We start from the raw sequence: 16,457 nt of genomic DNA, 5'->3' as shown, positions 1-16,457 counted from the left end.
AGCCATAAGGAATGTATGGGTGATAAGGGTACCAGCATCACTTAGAAGTTCAGTGGCGGCTCTCACCTGCAGGCTAGAGCTGAGGGTAGGAGCCGTGGTCACGGATCTGGGCTCATTAATGTCCATAGGGATCATGGGGCCTTGAAGTAATAGAGACCAGGTGGTAGCAGTTAACTGCCAGATGCTAGGAGGCTGCAATCACCATAATAACTGGCAAGGTCAGAAGAAGGACCAAGGGGGTTTGCTGTGCAGGGAATTGTGGAGATGATTAATAGAACATGGCATGCTTAGGAGGCAAAATAGGCAGGCAACAAAAGGTGCTGCTTAACATGTACAATCAGAAAAAGCCAAGAGTGGAGGGGGAGGAGGCTGAGATAGTTACCTCAATGAAAAGTGTGACTGTAAAGGGATAACAGGAGGGAGATCTTTCTGGTGACAGAACACTTCTGTATCATGATTGTAGTGGTTATACAAATCTATACTTGTAAGAAAATGTCATAGAATGATCCACAAACATACAAAATAAAGAGTGCACATGAAAACTGGTACAATCTGAGTAATCTCTGTAATTTAGTTCATTGTATTGTGCCAATTGATTGCCTGCTTTGGAAAATGCATTATAGTTATTTAAGATATCACCATTAGGGGAATCTGGGTGGTGAGTCCATGAGAACTCCCTATACTATTTTCACAACTTCTTGTGAGTCTATAATTATTTCAAAACTTAAAAGAAAAAGTTTTCTAGCAAAGATCAACTCTCAGAGGCATATTAGCATAAAGAATAATTGCGGCCCTCAGGCTGGAAACAGAAATCCGTGTAACTGGTTTGTTATGAAGGAATAGTTATCTGAAAGATGGAGAAAATGTTGCAATTCCACATTTTCATGCAGAGCAACAACAAAATGTGTTTTAGGTCTAAAGCAAGGAAGATACCTACAATAGCTGAAATTCTGTTGCATTTTGTTACTGAGATACATTCAACAGGATAACTTCTCGCAGGCCAAGCAAGAAAGCCCCACATCAAAACTTGCAGTTTAGCAGCAACTTGGAAGAAAATCCATGGACAATAGTGGGTCTCTCTTTTAAGAAATGCTACATCACCAACCGTCTTGATGGCATGGAGGACAATATTGTGTGGGAAAACACAGATAGTTCCAACTCTGTGTGAGAAAACACAGACAATGAACTCTGAGCTGAAAAGTGATTTGGGATACTTAGGTTCTAGATGTGAAGAAATTCTAGAAATATTTTAAGCAATTTACATTGCTTTTATTTTTATGTACTCACAATAGTGATACATGGAAAGATACTATATCTATGTAAGTCTCAAAGAACTCTTTTGACAAGTAAAAATAAAAAATTACAAGTGCTGAGACAACATCATGGCATGGTTTAAGTGGCAGCCTTTTTACTTAATGTATTGATACATAAAATAATGGTACATCTTACACTTGATGGCATCTTAGATTTGATGAAATACAGTATCTGGGGACGATCCCTGGCCAGACCTGAGTGAACACCTTTTCCCTCCTACAGCCCAGCCCTGACCATGGCTTTCACCTCTACCCTTTACACCTTGAAGATGCTCGTACCTAGATCAGGACCCACAGACCAGCCACTCCTGGAATGAGGCAGTCCCAACCTAGAACTTTCACCTCACTGTTCTGGAGCCCTGACTTCTGCTCCCCACAACATGAGGCATTTGCCCCCTTCAACCTGCTTCAACCCCTATATCAGGGACCTCCTCTGTTTTCCATCCATACCGCACCTAATTACTCCAGCCTGCACATGGGAGACATTTGCAACTAACAATAGGAACTTCGAGTCACCTCCAGGAGGTAGCAAAGGGGAACAAGGCCAAGGTTGACCATTGTCATCCCACTGCAGCAGCCATCTGGCTGGGGAAGCAGCTAGGGTTTTCTTCAAATCACATCAGTATGATCTGCACTGTCACAAGCTCTGGAAGAAGCTCCTGGTTCAATTCAGAGAGAGAAAAGGATACACAGGAGGAGAGCTCTAGGTCTGGTTGGGAACTGTTGGGTTCTCTCCTAGGCCCTACTGTAGGCAAAGGCTATTTCATGATGGGAAGAGCAGGCCTGAGAGCTTCGGTTTTGACAAAGTCATCTCATGGCATGAAAAGCAAAAGTGAGAGAGCCAATCTTTATGTGTATGGAATGTTTCAGTTTGTAAGTGCCAAAGGGATGTCTCCCAGCCTGCTCAGCAGCTGCCTAATCATGTGAGGGCCTTAGTGTAGATAGGATGCAGGTGAATTTGGAAAATAATAAATTTTAGGGGGTAGCATTTGGACAATTTGGGCAAAACTATGAAATTTTAAATTGGTATAAAATGAAATGTTTCTAATAAATAATGTATGATCATTCAGTAAATTTGAATGACTTGAGGTTCCATTTTCAACGATTTTATCAGTCAAGTAGATTTGTTTCAGGTTTCGGGGGAGTCTTCTCCTTTTGGTTCTTTTGATATTTTTGTTTTTATTTCAATTTCATTTGAAGACAAGTAATCTTACTCTGTCTTCAGTTTTTAAAGTTTTCATATGGGCTGAAAACAAATATCTTCCAAACAGCAGTTTATACTTTTATCATTGTTTACTGAGTTCATTTTGAAACAATTTTAACTTACTGTTCTGGCCATTTTTTTAAAAAATCATCAAAAATGTTTCAATGATTTTGCATTGTACATGTCTTTTATATTCAATAAGCTTTTAATTTGCACAATTTTTATCGAATCTCTTTTTGATACCATACACTTTTGTGTCAGAGTGGAGAATGTGAATGTTCCTAGACTTTCCATTTGGACACTTGATTAAATTTTAAACCCTATGTGGCATTTTTAAGCTTTATAAAAATTATATATTTGCATGTCTTTCAGAATTTGGGGAATGAGTTTTATATATTTTAATTTTTTATATTTTCAATCTAAGTACATTATTCCTGTTCTGTCTGGCAGGTTTTGTGAAATTTTCAGTTGTAAATTAGTTTAAAATGCATGCCTCCAATCACCATTTACTTTTCTTTTTCATTGTGGTAAGAACACTTAATATGAGATTTACCCCCTTAACAAATTTTTAAGTGTACGATACAGCATTGCTAATTATAAACACAATGTTGTACAGATCTCTAGAACTTCTTCATCTTGCATTACTGAAACTTTATACCCACTGAAGAGCAACTCCCCATTTCCTTCTCCCCCTAGCCCCTGAAAGCCACCATTCTACTCTCTCCTTCTATGAGTTTGGCTATTTTAGATACCTCATATAAATGGAATCATGCAGTATTTGTCCTTTTGTAACTGGTTTATTTCACTTAGCACAAGGTTCAGATTCATCCATATTGTCACATATGGGCAGATTCCCTTTTTTTTTTTTAAAGACTGAATATATAATTTAAGACATTGTATGTATATATCATATTCTCTTTATCCATTTATTTATCCATAAACATTTAAGTTGTTTCCACATCTTGGCTATTGTGAATAGTGATGCAATAAACATGACAGTGCAGATATGTCTTTGAGATTCTGACTTTCATTCTTTTGGATAAATACCCAGAAGTGGGATTGCTGGGTCATATGTTAGTTCTATATTTAATTTTTTGAGGAACCTCCATACTGCTTTTCAAAGATGCTGTACCATTTTGCATTCTCATCAGCAGTACACAAGGGTTCCAATTTCTTCACCAGCACTTGTTCTTTCTTTTTTTTTAATAGTAGCCATCCTAACGAGTGTGAGGTGCTATCTCATTGTGGTTTTGATTTGCATTTCCCTGGAGGTTCGTGATGTTGAGCATTTTTTCATATACCAGCTGGCCATTCATATGTCTTCTTTGGAGAAATGTCTATTAGACTCCTTTGCTCTTTTTTAATTGGGCTATTTGTTTTTCTGCTATTGTATTGTGTGAGTTCCTTATATATTTTGGATATTAACCCCTTATTAGATGTATGGTCTGCAAATCTTTTCTCCCATTCAGTAGGTTGCCTTTTCACTTTGTTGATGGTTTCCTTTGCTGTGCAGAAACTTAACTTTTGATAACTTTTATGTATCCTATTTAGACGTTACAAAATTAGGAGTTGAGCTATTCATACTACACAGATCATGGCACACTTTTATCATCAGTCAGCACAGACTATTCTATTTTTTATTTATTTTTCCTCCTTTACCCAAAATCCCTATTCCCATTCTCCCCTCTCCAACACAGACAAATACTCTAAATGTATTTGAAATACATCCTAGATATTTTGGCACCTTTAAAAATATATGGTATTCCTTGATGTTACAACTTTTTAAGGCACTTTTTTCTCAAATATGATTTTTCAAATTTTAGTTTCTGTTTCAGACACTAATGTTCACTTTACAGATCTGGCCTTGTTAGATTTTTTGATTGTGCATATCACTTACATCAATGCGGGTTTTACTCAGCATAATGTTTCTCAGTCCAGTGACATTATATTGCTATTTGTGGTGCTTTCAGAATTGAAGCTTTTATCTAATTGGGCCTGTTTCATATCATGAAAGGCCAGTCTCCGAAGGTCAGAGTCAGGGATGAGGGCCTCTTTCTAGATAGGGAATGACTGTGGTGAAGCCTATAATTGGCTTGCTAAACATCTCTTCTAAGCCCTCTCTAGTGTGTCTTCCTTTATGACACAGGCTAGAAAGCTACTCCTTTGAAACATGGCAATAGACGTAATTTAGATTCTGCTAATCAGGTTTACTCATGTGATAATTATCTTTAAAAATCTAGTCATGTGGGGAGAGAGGTGGCAATGAGAGAGGCTTCAATTTTGCTGCTGTAGATCTAGCAGGCATGGGGTGGCTCTGGCTTAACAGATTTGATGACAGTCTCCAATTCTCAGAATCACAGCAAAGGTGGCATGTTCCTAGAGCAACAGCTATGATGGCAGAGTTCTTAATCCAGTCCCAGGATGTGGGCTAACATGGTTTGATTCTGAATCCAGCTGTCAGGAAAAAAAGTTCCTGATTTCCCAGCTTCCTGATTGTGGCAGAGGTAGCCATCTTCCTGGTGTGGCAGTTCTTTTGTTGTTCTAGTAGTCATTTCTGAGCTTGGAGGTTGCTCCTTCAGCCCTTCTGGTGATTTTTGCAAGCACCTTACTCCCTGTGTTAAATCCATATCCTGTTAAAATAGCTAGAGTAATTTCTGTTATGTGCAACTGAATTTTGACTGATACACATGCTGATCAAAATAAAGTTCTTCCTATAAGAATACTCTCTACTACAAACACCAAGACTGGTGTTCTTTCAGACAACTACCCACAACAATATATTCTGATTCTGAGGAGCCCTCATTAAGGCATTTCAAGTACTGCTATAGTTTGGATGTGTTTTGTTTGTCCCTACCAAAACTCACATTAAAGTTTAATCCCCAGTGTGACAGTGTGGGGTGGTAGGGCCTGATGGGAGGTGTTTGGGTCATGGAGGCAGATCCTTCATGAATGGCTTCGTGAGTTCTCACTCTTGCAAGACTGAATTAGTTCCTAGAGGGAATGGATTGTTTTCCACGGGAATGGATTGATTGCCTCAAGAGTGGGTTACAGCCCCTTATTGGCCGTGTAGTAACTCTCATACTCCACTGGCAAGTACAAGTCAGCTGGATTGGGGGAAGCAGGCACTGAGAACTGTCATCTATGGCTGTGCAGCTTCTCCTAGCAACAATTCCATGCCATGGAAAGAGAACATGAATTGTAGGCAGCCATCAATCTATTATGGCCACAACCCTCCTTATTCCTTTTCAAAAACTTAGTTTCCAAATAATTCATAGCTGGAGACAAAATTTTGGATTTTATAAAAAGGCAGTGAGGCAAAATTTCCTGAAAATAAATTAGAAATGAACTCTTTTAGGATCTGAAAATTTGTCCAACATATAAAAGAAGACTTGAGAAGTTTTAAGACTTTTTCAGGGTACATAAAAAATTGCATCCTCACTTTTCACCATTTAAATAATTGCACACAAAGGCTTAAAGGCAAAACAATATTAAGGGTAAAAATCCCTGAGCTTCCTTTTGGTATACAACATTTTCAAATATTTCAAAAACATTGGTATTATGGACTGAATGTTTATTCCCCCCTTCCAAATTCATATGTTGAAATCCTAGCTCCCAATATGATGGTCTTAGGTGGTAGAGTCTTTGGGAGGTGATTAGGACATGAGAGTGGAGCCTTCATGAATAGAATTAGTGCCCTTGTAAAAGGAACTCCAAAGAGCTTTTACTACTCTCCACCCTGTGAGATACAATGAGAAGACAGCCATCTGCAAACCAGGAAGTGGCCCCTGACCAGACACAGGATCTGCTGGCACCTTGATCTTGGACTTCTCAGCCTCCAGAAGTGTGAGAAATAAATGTTTGTTGGTTAAGTCATCCAGTCTATAGTAATTTGTTACAGTAGCCCAAGCTGACCAAGACAATGGAAAATAAAATAATTGTTAACTCTGGTTTCTTAAGAGAAAATGTATGCTTATTCTTGCTTATAAGCCACTCTTCCGGATCTGACAAGACCATCCCCAGCAGGACTCTGCCGCCACTGGGCAGAATTTGGTGGGGCACTTCTGAGCAGTCAGCATGAGGAGGAGTTCCAGGAACCTGTAGGCTCTCGTTAGAGAAACTCCATTTCCATCCTCCCACCAAGCCTGTCTAACCTACAGTCCTCCAGCTAGGCACAGTAAATACCCTCCATCCTCCACCCCTACCTGGTAAGTGAATGGTGAACATGAGATCTTTCTATGCAAAGATGTCCCTTCATTCACACGAGAGTATATATAAGCCACATGTCTGCTACCCTGACTCATGGGCTTTGTTTTTCTCCCATATCTAAATCTTGGAACACAATTTTACTCACATTCACCATAGAGAATCCGTGCCCATTAAACAGTGAGCATTGCAGAATTAAATGAAAATGTCCTAGGGGGAAATGTATTAGGAGCATTTCCCCCCACAGAATTTAACTAGAAAGTCTCCATTAGACATTATTCCTTCTCAAAAATCTTTCTTTTCAGTTTCCAGTGATCAGATCCCCCTCCCCCCACTCCCTGCGCCATCTCCCAAACAGGCTTCCATTTTCCCTGACTTTGGTCTCTCCCTCAAGGATCTTGCTTTTGCTGGGAAGTTCAAGTGTCTTCCAGCTTCTACCTTCAAATTTGTACACTCTACCCACTACTGAAAACTCTTCAGAACTGTGACAAGCCATTAATTATATTGAGGTTCATGACTTTGTATCTAGCCCCACCCCCCCCCCCCAAAAAAAATCTCCTGTTAACAGGGCCTACCCTCCTTAGAAAGTTGTGGGTTTTATATCTAATTTTCTGTTCTGCTGCCTCATAAACATCCTGATATTTTTCAGCTGATTCGTAAGGAAGACACTATGTTTTGGGGCACTCTGTCTGTAGAAGCCATTTAACTGGACATTGTCAGATACGAAGTGGAAAGGAAATACAAATTATGGACGATGTAAAATGTAAAACACATGCAACATATTTTCACTGAAAGCTGGTCAATGTACCTGTTCTTACAAATGAGCATCACTGACTGACCCTTGAAACTGTTCAGTCCAGAATGGAATTCAAACACACACAGTTTGTTTACTCCAGCTATCAAAATCAGACAACTACACTGAAGTCATATTAGATGAAGCAGCTTTACAGTGGCACGGATGAATTTGAAAAGTGATTCATTTTGAAACTGCTTGCTGACTAATATAAACATAGTAAGATCATATGCATTGTAGCACTGAGAATGCTACAATGAATATGACAGACCATGAGAGTATGAGAGACTATGACGAGGGCAGTATGGCTGAGTTGGGTTATATAAAAAAGATAAAATAACTTTGGGAGAAGATACTACCTCAATTAAGATTTTCATCTAGGTAATTCCTAGCTCCCAAGTCTCCTCTGGATCCTGCAAAGATCATGGGCTCCTGATCTTAAGCCAGAAAGGGTGCTGAAGTCAGCGTATGGAGATGTGGGATGGGCCTGCACAACAGAACAGAGGCTATTTCCTCAGCCATATGCTTCCAATCAGGGAAAATCAAAGGCCAGAAGAGCAGTCCTGAGAACTCACCTCCCTAAACTGCTATAAATACAAGAGCTTGTTGGAAATGTCCACAAAAGAGAAAAAAACAAAAGCAAAAACAAAAAAGCTTCCCCTAGGGAAGGGATTACTTCTGCGCTGAAGCAGGCTCTGGTGGGCTCCTGAGAGCCAATTGTGGGCATTGCTTTCCAACTCCACATTCCCTTCAATGGCATCACACTGGTAGTCTGAAATTGGTCATGGTAAGAGTATTTACACCACAGAAATAGGCAAATGCTACAAATAAAGGCTTTTCTCCCCCTGAGAGCTGTTTTACCTGCACACCACTGCCCACGGGCATGTGTTTATCTACGGAGGAGACAAGCCTCCCCCATGACAGCCCCTTTGAATGCACAGTGCCTACCCACTCACTACCTGGAGTGGACATCTATTGATATGTTCTGTCTGCAGCATCTCTACTTGTCTTCCTTTAGTCACAACACTCCCAGTCTTTTCCTTGATCCTGATGGTTTATTTATAAATTTCTGTTTTACTCTATGGATTTGCAGTGAGCCCACTCATACTATGTATAAAAGAAAGTGGGCCACAACTATACAAATTAAGTCCAAACTGACTGCTACATCAGAGCATTTTACTACAGAACAAGGAAAGTTATAGTTCCACCAGCTCCCATGACCCTTATTAGTACAGGTTACAGCTACTGAGCACCTACTGTGTGCAGGTACTTTAAATGAATTTTTTCCTCCAATTCTCACATCCACTCCAGGTGCTGCATATTATCATCTCTCACTTGATACATGGGGAAACTGAGACGGGTTTCTAGGTGAATGGCCAAAGGAGACACTGAGCCAAATCCCAACCCAGAGCTTGAACCCAGGTCTATGTGACACTAAATCCCATGTTTGCAACCACTTCACTGCTCTGCTTTTAACACATTTATCAAGCATCTTGGTAACAAACAGTGTTGTGTGGGAAGATGGAAAGTGCTTGGGGACTGCCATCCTCCTTTGCCCAGCCTCAGTCTCATTATACTTCAGACAGCGTGTGGCGAGAGTGCTGAGGAAAAAGAGCCAGCTGACGCGTGGGATTGCCAAGCAACAGCTTATGAAACGAATTTAAACCATGGCAACCAAACACTGCGGACCCAGCACTAGCCTCATTTCATTTACAAGAGTAAGAGGAGGGCTTTGTCAACAACCGATGAGATAAATGAGAGGACTACAGGCTATGCAAGTGCAAGGAATTATCATTATCATCATCATCATTATTTTAAAGCACACAATGCCAAATAATCTATGAAAATGATTCTTGAAAAAATACAGGATTAGACACATCATTATTCCACATATATAAACTGTGTACACATATATTTTTGAAAAATATATATATCTGTTATCCAAAATCTCAACCGGTTGCCTTTCATTTAATAGAGCTATTTATTGGGGGAGTGGGGAAGGGAACACATGAACGTCTCATTTAAAAACCAATTTATTTATAAAGCATCTTTTAATTAATTCCCCACAATAATGTTATGGGCTTGATATTGGTTTTTTCCACTCTATAGGCAGGAAAATATGACATGGGGGTTATAAATGAATTTTCACAGGACACACAATAAAGCACAAATCCAAGACTCCCCATTGCAACAGTGGCTTAAGACTCAGACCCCTCTGAGAATCTGATTACACTATATCTCTTCTCCCTTGAAAAATGCATGAAAAGCACCTGGCATAGTACGTTTGCCTGTAATTCAATGGGACTCATGGTTCCCCTGATGTGCATTCATGCAACCCAGCTGGAGGAACAATATTCAGTTGCTTTTAACCATAATACACACTGCTCTCAAGACATATTATTTGTTTTCTTTAGTGTTTACAGGAAGCTTCCCCAAAATTCAGAGGGTTGTTAAGCTAGGAGCCATGCAGTGTTAGTAGCTGCAGGCAGAAGGGATCGGGCATCGCTGAGTTGTTAATAATTTTGACCTGCTCCAACTTTGATCCCTTAAAATTCAATCTTGAAATCAACCTTTGCTCACTACATTGGCTAGGCACCCTTGCACTGAAATGGAAGAATCCGATGACTCTTAGTGAACAGCTGAGCCCAAGGCAAGTGGCTCTGTCTCTGGGTATGTAGGGCTATTTTGTTCACCTGTTGTTATCTGGACATTGTCACCTTGCTGTCAGGAGACCTCATGGTTGTTCCAATAATGGGAGGAATGAGGTCTTTACCTGACTGTCGCCACCAAGCCAGTATGGCAGTGTCTTTTTTCTCAGAGGCCCTAAAGTGGTTTTCTGAAGACCCACACTAGGAAAACTTCAAGTCTTTGATACAAACCTTTGGTTTCTTACTGTTCCTACCCTAATGGATGGTACTAGTGTCTGTAAACACCACAGATTCTCTTCTATTTCCTCGATCCCAAGACCCAGACTAAAAGCTAATTGAGTGGCCTTTCTAGCCCTCCAGGAAATACCATTGTGATATTTGGAGATGAAATGAAAAGGAACCCAAACCAGTCGGGAGCAGGGAGAGGAGAGAGAGAGAGAGAGAGAGAAGAGAGAGAGAGAGAGAAGAGGAGAGGAGAGAGAGAGAGAAGAGAGGAGAGACAGAGAGAGAGGAGAGGGGCGAGAGAGAGAGAGAGAGTGAGAGAGAGAGAGATTCTCCTTAAGATTTCAACATAGTCTAAAATGGAGGTTGAAATCCCCTGGCCTTGAATGTCATCATATCTCTCTGCCTCCCTCTCAGCCCTCCCTTTAGTGTATGGGAGCTTTATCTAGTCTGAGATGGCTGGAAGTCCATTGGACAAACCATATATCCTTGTATGCCTGTTGATAGGCCAGGTCCTTATGTCTTGGTATTCAAAAGACCTAAGATCTTCCAACTCAAAAAGCCTTTCGTTTAGTTCTATTTTCTCAGTGTACATTTTCTGAAATATTTTCTGTGACTCAAAAGTTGATCTTGGGCTCTTTGATTCTATTTGCATTTCTGCTGAAATAACTCTACCCTGGGGCAGAAGCCTTGGGCCTGTCATCTGCAGCAGGGCCAAGAGTACAAGGGCAAGCTGGAGCTTGGGGTGAAAAACAAAGGTTAATCATTCACAATATCACACCTTCACAGGAAGAAGGAGAAATAAGTTTGTCAATAAAGTGATGAGCTCAGGAGGAAAAAAAAAAGAAGACCCAGGCAGATCCTAAAAGTGAACCTCTGCCTCTTCTCTTCTTTCTCCCCCCTAGAGGAAGCTCCATGTTGAAAAAGGAGACTTTAGTCTTGTTTTTGTTCCTACTGGATGTTCCATCTCCTAGCACACTAGCCGTTGTGATCTGGAAAGCATTGCCTTACACATACATGCATTGTATGTATTCTGTCATTTAAATCTATAAGACAATGTGTTATACCTGGAAGCAGATGAGGAAATGAGACTTATAGAGAACAAATAACTTGCTCTTGGTACATAGCTAAGAATTTAAACTGAAATATATTTTCTGTCAAGTCCTATGCTTGAGAGAACGTGACCTAACAGTTTCCTAGACGTTGCCTCCTATCCAGGTTGAAGCAGGAAAGGGATAGCACTGCGCAGTCCCAAGGTCAGAAAGTGTATGCCATATTGGAATCTGGAATCTGGGTTATAAGGCATCTTTGTGGGCTGAGCCCCAGGTCCAGTTGTTTATGAAGTCCAAGACATTTTAAGCGTGAAAGGGGCTACAGGATATTGGAAGAGAGTATCCCCTATCACTCATGATGTTACCTTCCTTTAGATATGCACCAGTATGCAGAAAAGAGTTAACATAGCATCCCTGAGACTGTTGTATTTAGAAAGACCCTTGGCTGGCATCTAGGAACTTGGCACTTGTGGTAGGCAAAATACTGGATACGCAAGGATGTCCATGTCCTAATCCCTGGGACCTATGAATATGTTACTTTACATGGCAACAAGGATTTTGTAGGCATGATTAAGGGTTGGGGCTTTGGGATGGGAAGATTATCCTGGATTAACTGGGTGGACCCAATCCAAACACAGGAGACCTTAAAAGTGGAGAACCTTTCCCAGCTGTGGCCAGAGAGATGTGACTTGAGAAGGATTCGACTCACTGTTCTGGCTTTGAAGGTGGAGGAAAATGCTACAAGCTAAGGAATGTGGCGGCCTATAGAAGCTGAGAGTGGCCCTCAGATGACAGCCTAAGGAAACAGGGACCTCTGTCCTACAATGTCAAGAAACTGAATTTTGCCAACCTGGAATGAGTAGGAAATGGATTCTCCCCTAGAGCCTCTAGAAAGGAACACAACCTTGCCAACACCTTGATTTCAGCCCAGAGACCTAAGCTGGACTTCTGACCTACAGAATTGTTAGACGATTCATTTGTATAGTTTAAGCCTCTAAGTTTGTGATCATTTGTTATGGCAGCAATAGAAAACTAAGACAGCACTTGACATGTTCCCTAATTGAGAAGGGTGGTTCACAGTGCCTAATCAGTTTGTACCAACAACGTAGTTTATTCTGAACACCTGCTTTCCTTCCGAGAGTCTGGAACTTGGGTACATAATAGGCAGGGGGTGCCTAATGACCAGACCCTAGTAAAAATTTGGGGCACTAAGTGAGCTTCCTTGGGCAAAACATTACCCACATATTGTGCATTTTCATTCTTGGGGAAGGATGTGCTTGATGGGCCCCTTCACAGGAGAAAGAGAGCATGAGGAAGCCTGTGCATGGACTTCTGCAGACCCCACCTGTTCTTTTTATTTCTTGCTGATCATATTGTATAACCTTTTGCTGTAATAACAGCCATGAGTACAATAATATACTGAGTCCCATGAGTCCTAGCTAATTCACTGAATGTCTGGGCGGTCTTGGGGACCCCTGAAATGTTGAAGGGTCACAGGCCACATTTTGAGTGGCCAGCAAGTTCCAAAGTGCTACAGTAGATGTGATCTGAAGGCAGGCCTTTACATTCCATGTCTCACTTGGGTTGCTGACTGATAGAAACATGGGGCCCTGGATGACTGCCTTCCCTGTTGCTAAGCAACAGTGGTGTTTTCCAGAGCAGGGCAGGTTGGGGGGGGGCGGCAAACAGGAAGTGCCATGTTCCACCATGGAAGAGGCACACCTGCTCCCTCTGGTGGTCTGTGCCTTTCAGCTGGCGTGGCCAGAGATGGGCACTTGCCATCATTGATTCATAGAAGCAAATATGGAGGCCGCAGGCTGACCCACCTGCTGGATGTTGAAGTCCGATTCCAATAGGCCTTGAGGCCCACCAATCTCGAGCAATTCCACTATGGGAATGTTTCATCAGTTTCTCCTGGAAATATGTCCTAAGTGCAGAATTGTTTTAAGAAAATATCTGGATGGGCCGGGCGCAGTGGCTCATGCCTGTAATCTCAGCGGTTTGGAAGGCCAATGTCGGTGGATTACCTGAGGTCAGGAGTTAAAGACCAGCCTGGCTAAGATGGTGAAACCCCGTTTCTACCAAAAAGACAAAAATTAGCCGGGTGTGATGCTGCATGCCTGTAATCCCAGCTACTTGGGAGAGTAAGGCAGGAGAATCGCTTGAACCTGGGAGGCGGAGGTTGCAATGAGCCTCCTGCCACTGCCCTCCAGCCTGGGTGACAGAGTGAGACTCTGTTGCAAAAAAGAAAGAAAGAAAGAAAATGTGTGGATAGACAGTAGAATCTTGTAGCACACACTTGATTGTTCTTTCCCTCTGAGTGGAGACACTAAATGTGGAGAGGAGTCACCTCCTGGATGGGAGTCAGAAACCCTACGTGAAGGTGTAGCTTGGTATGAGTGGAGTTACCTTTCTTGATCTCCCTTATCTAACAAGACACCTCCAAAACACATCTCTTAGGTTTCTTCCGAAATTAGGGGCCCTAAGTGTCAGTGAAATTTTACAACTACAGAAGGAAGGTGGCCAGCTTAGTTTGTTCTTTTATTCCACCATTCTTTCAGTCATGTGTTGAGGCACCAAGCTAGCTGCTGTTGAATACAGTGGTAAACCAGTCGGCCATGGAACCTGTGCCCCACCGCCCCCATGGACTTCCCTGTCCAAAAAAACCCTTCCATCTGGTATCACCATGACCTGTCCCCTAATAATCAATATGGAGTCTGACCACCAATTTTTTGTTTTTAAGAGGCAGGGTCTTGCTTTGTCACTCAGGCCGGAGTGCAGTTGCATGATTATAGTTCACTGCTGCTTTGAATTACTAGACTCAAGCCATCCTCCCACCTCAGTCTCCCGAGTAGCTGGGATTACAGGCATGTGCAGCCATACCCGGCCTGACCGCTGAGTCAAACAGACCTAGATTCCCAGTACTGCCTGGGTCATATGTAGAACCTACAGCTAGATAGACAGGACCTGGAGAAGGGACGTGGGACTCTGAAGCACACATGCTCAATGCTGTTTTCCCAAAGTCAGAGCATCATCATCCCCTGCCCTACCCAGGCTCTTCTGAATAGCCCTTCTAAATTTTGGAGTAGCCCTGCATTGAGTCCTTCCTCCCAGGAGGTTGCAGTGAGCTGAGATTGCACCACTGCACTCCAGCACTCCAGCCTGGGTGACAGAGCAAGAATCTGTCTCAAAAAAAAAAAAAAAAAAAAAAAAAAAAAAGAGTCCTTCCTCCCTAAGGTGGAAACCAGAACTCAGCCTAGAGGAGAGGTGTGAGCCCTAGGCTCCACCAATTAGATGTTCCCCATTCAGATTTTGAATCAGGAGAAACACGTGAAGAGACCAGCGGAAATCAGAAGAACAGAAGAAGCTATGCCTGGTGACAGTGTCAGAGAGACACTGAGTTTTCACAAGCAGCTGTACTGACTTTTCACAAACAACTGTAAGAGATATCCTAGTGGCGCTGGACTCAGCCTCAGTAGCTCCTGTCTGCAGAGGGGGTGGGATTGCAACTCGTGGCCACCTAGCTCCCAAACCAGATTCTCTGGCCTGTTTGAGGTTTCCCTGAGCTACTTAATAGGTGTTCAAAAATCCCTTTTCTGGGTAAGCTAAAATTGGTTCTGTTGATGCAACTAAGAAGCCTGACAGGAAAAGAGGAACCTGAAACAAAACAAAACAAAACAAAACAAAAAACAAGGGCCCGCCAATTTGCTTTCTTTTTGACACTGACAGGACTAGGGATCAGGAGCATCTGGTATCAAAGATGACTAGAGTAGGGGTCTCTAAGTCCTATTCTGGCTACCCATTTGTAAAGTTATTTGTTTATTTCTTTAAGCTCTTTTTCGATTTTAAAAGTCCTAGGTCCTCCATCCCTAAGATCTGAACTCCTACACTTACCTATGAAGGGGATTGAAAACATACAAAGTGAACCCACGCTGCTAATTGGCATTAATGTTGCTATGTGGCCTGTGCTCCACTGACCACAAGATGGCGAAAGAGATTATCACATCGAGCCAGCCTGTCTTCCTCCACCATCTCCACACCAGTATTATCCGAAAGAAAACATTTATTGAGCACTTACTGTGTGCCAGGCACTGTTACAAGGACTCGAACGTATGAAGTCATTTAATCCTCACAATAATCCTATGCAATAGGTACCATTTCACGTGAGGAAACCAATGCACAGAGATATCTGTCTGGTTTAGCTTTTAGCTATTTTCATATCATTTATCTACCGCTATTGTCCATCTATCATCTATCTATATCTACATATTAATTTACTATCTACATCTTTTGATTTTAAATGCTTTTACATTATAAAAGTAACACATGTTCATGGCAAAAATATTCAAATGATAATAATTAGTAAAAATACAGTCCTCACCCCTCCCTGTTTATCATCCCTGTAGAGCTAGTAATAACCGTTGTTAACAATTTTTGTGTATTCTTCCATAAATTTTCTATGAATATGCAAGCATATTTTATACCTATATCTTACACACACAGATAAACAAGACCATATTCCACACACTGTTCTACAGTGCTTTTTCCACTTAGCATTGCATCTTGGATATCAGATGTGGGCTGGGATGGCTCTTGCCTGTGGACCTCATTGTGGGTATGACACTGGCTGCACTCACCTGTGTACCAGGGAGCAAGTAGTGTCATCTGGTGCACCAGAGCCCCAGGTGACAGTAAGTGTGGGAGATTGGGGAAGCTGACAGGCTGCAGGGAGTTAGGAGGTATAATGGGATGTGGGGTAAGTTTGTTGATGGTTCTCAGGTAGGGCTGGCCCTCACCTCTGGTGTATTCTGGTCCCTGACCCTGGTCCCTGACCCTAGTCCCAGACAAAATTCATATTTGGATGCAACCAACGTTCACAGTGCCTTTAGGACAGGCCTAGCTGTTTACTTTGCACATTCGTACTTTTTTTTTTTATCTCAATCTATATAGAATCCTTGGGAGGGAGGAATTATCTGCATTTTACAAGCAATAAAGCTAAGACTCAAAGAGGATCATCTACAT

Source organism: Pongo abelii, chromosome X (genome assembly GCF_028885655.2).
Source record: "Pongo abelii isolate AG06213 chromosome X, NHGRI_mPonAbe1-v2.0_pri, whole genome shotgun sequence".
Lineage (NCBI taxonomy): Eukaryota > Metazoa > Chordata > Mammalia > Primates > Hominidae > Pongo > Pongo abelii.
This window is presented reverse-complemented; position numbering follows the sequence as displayed.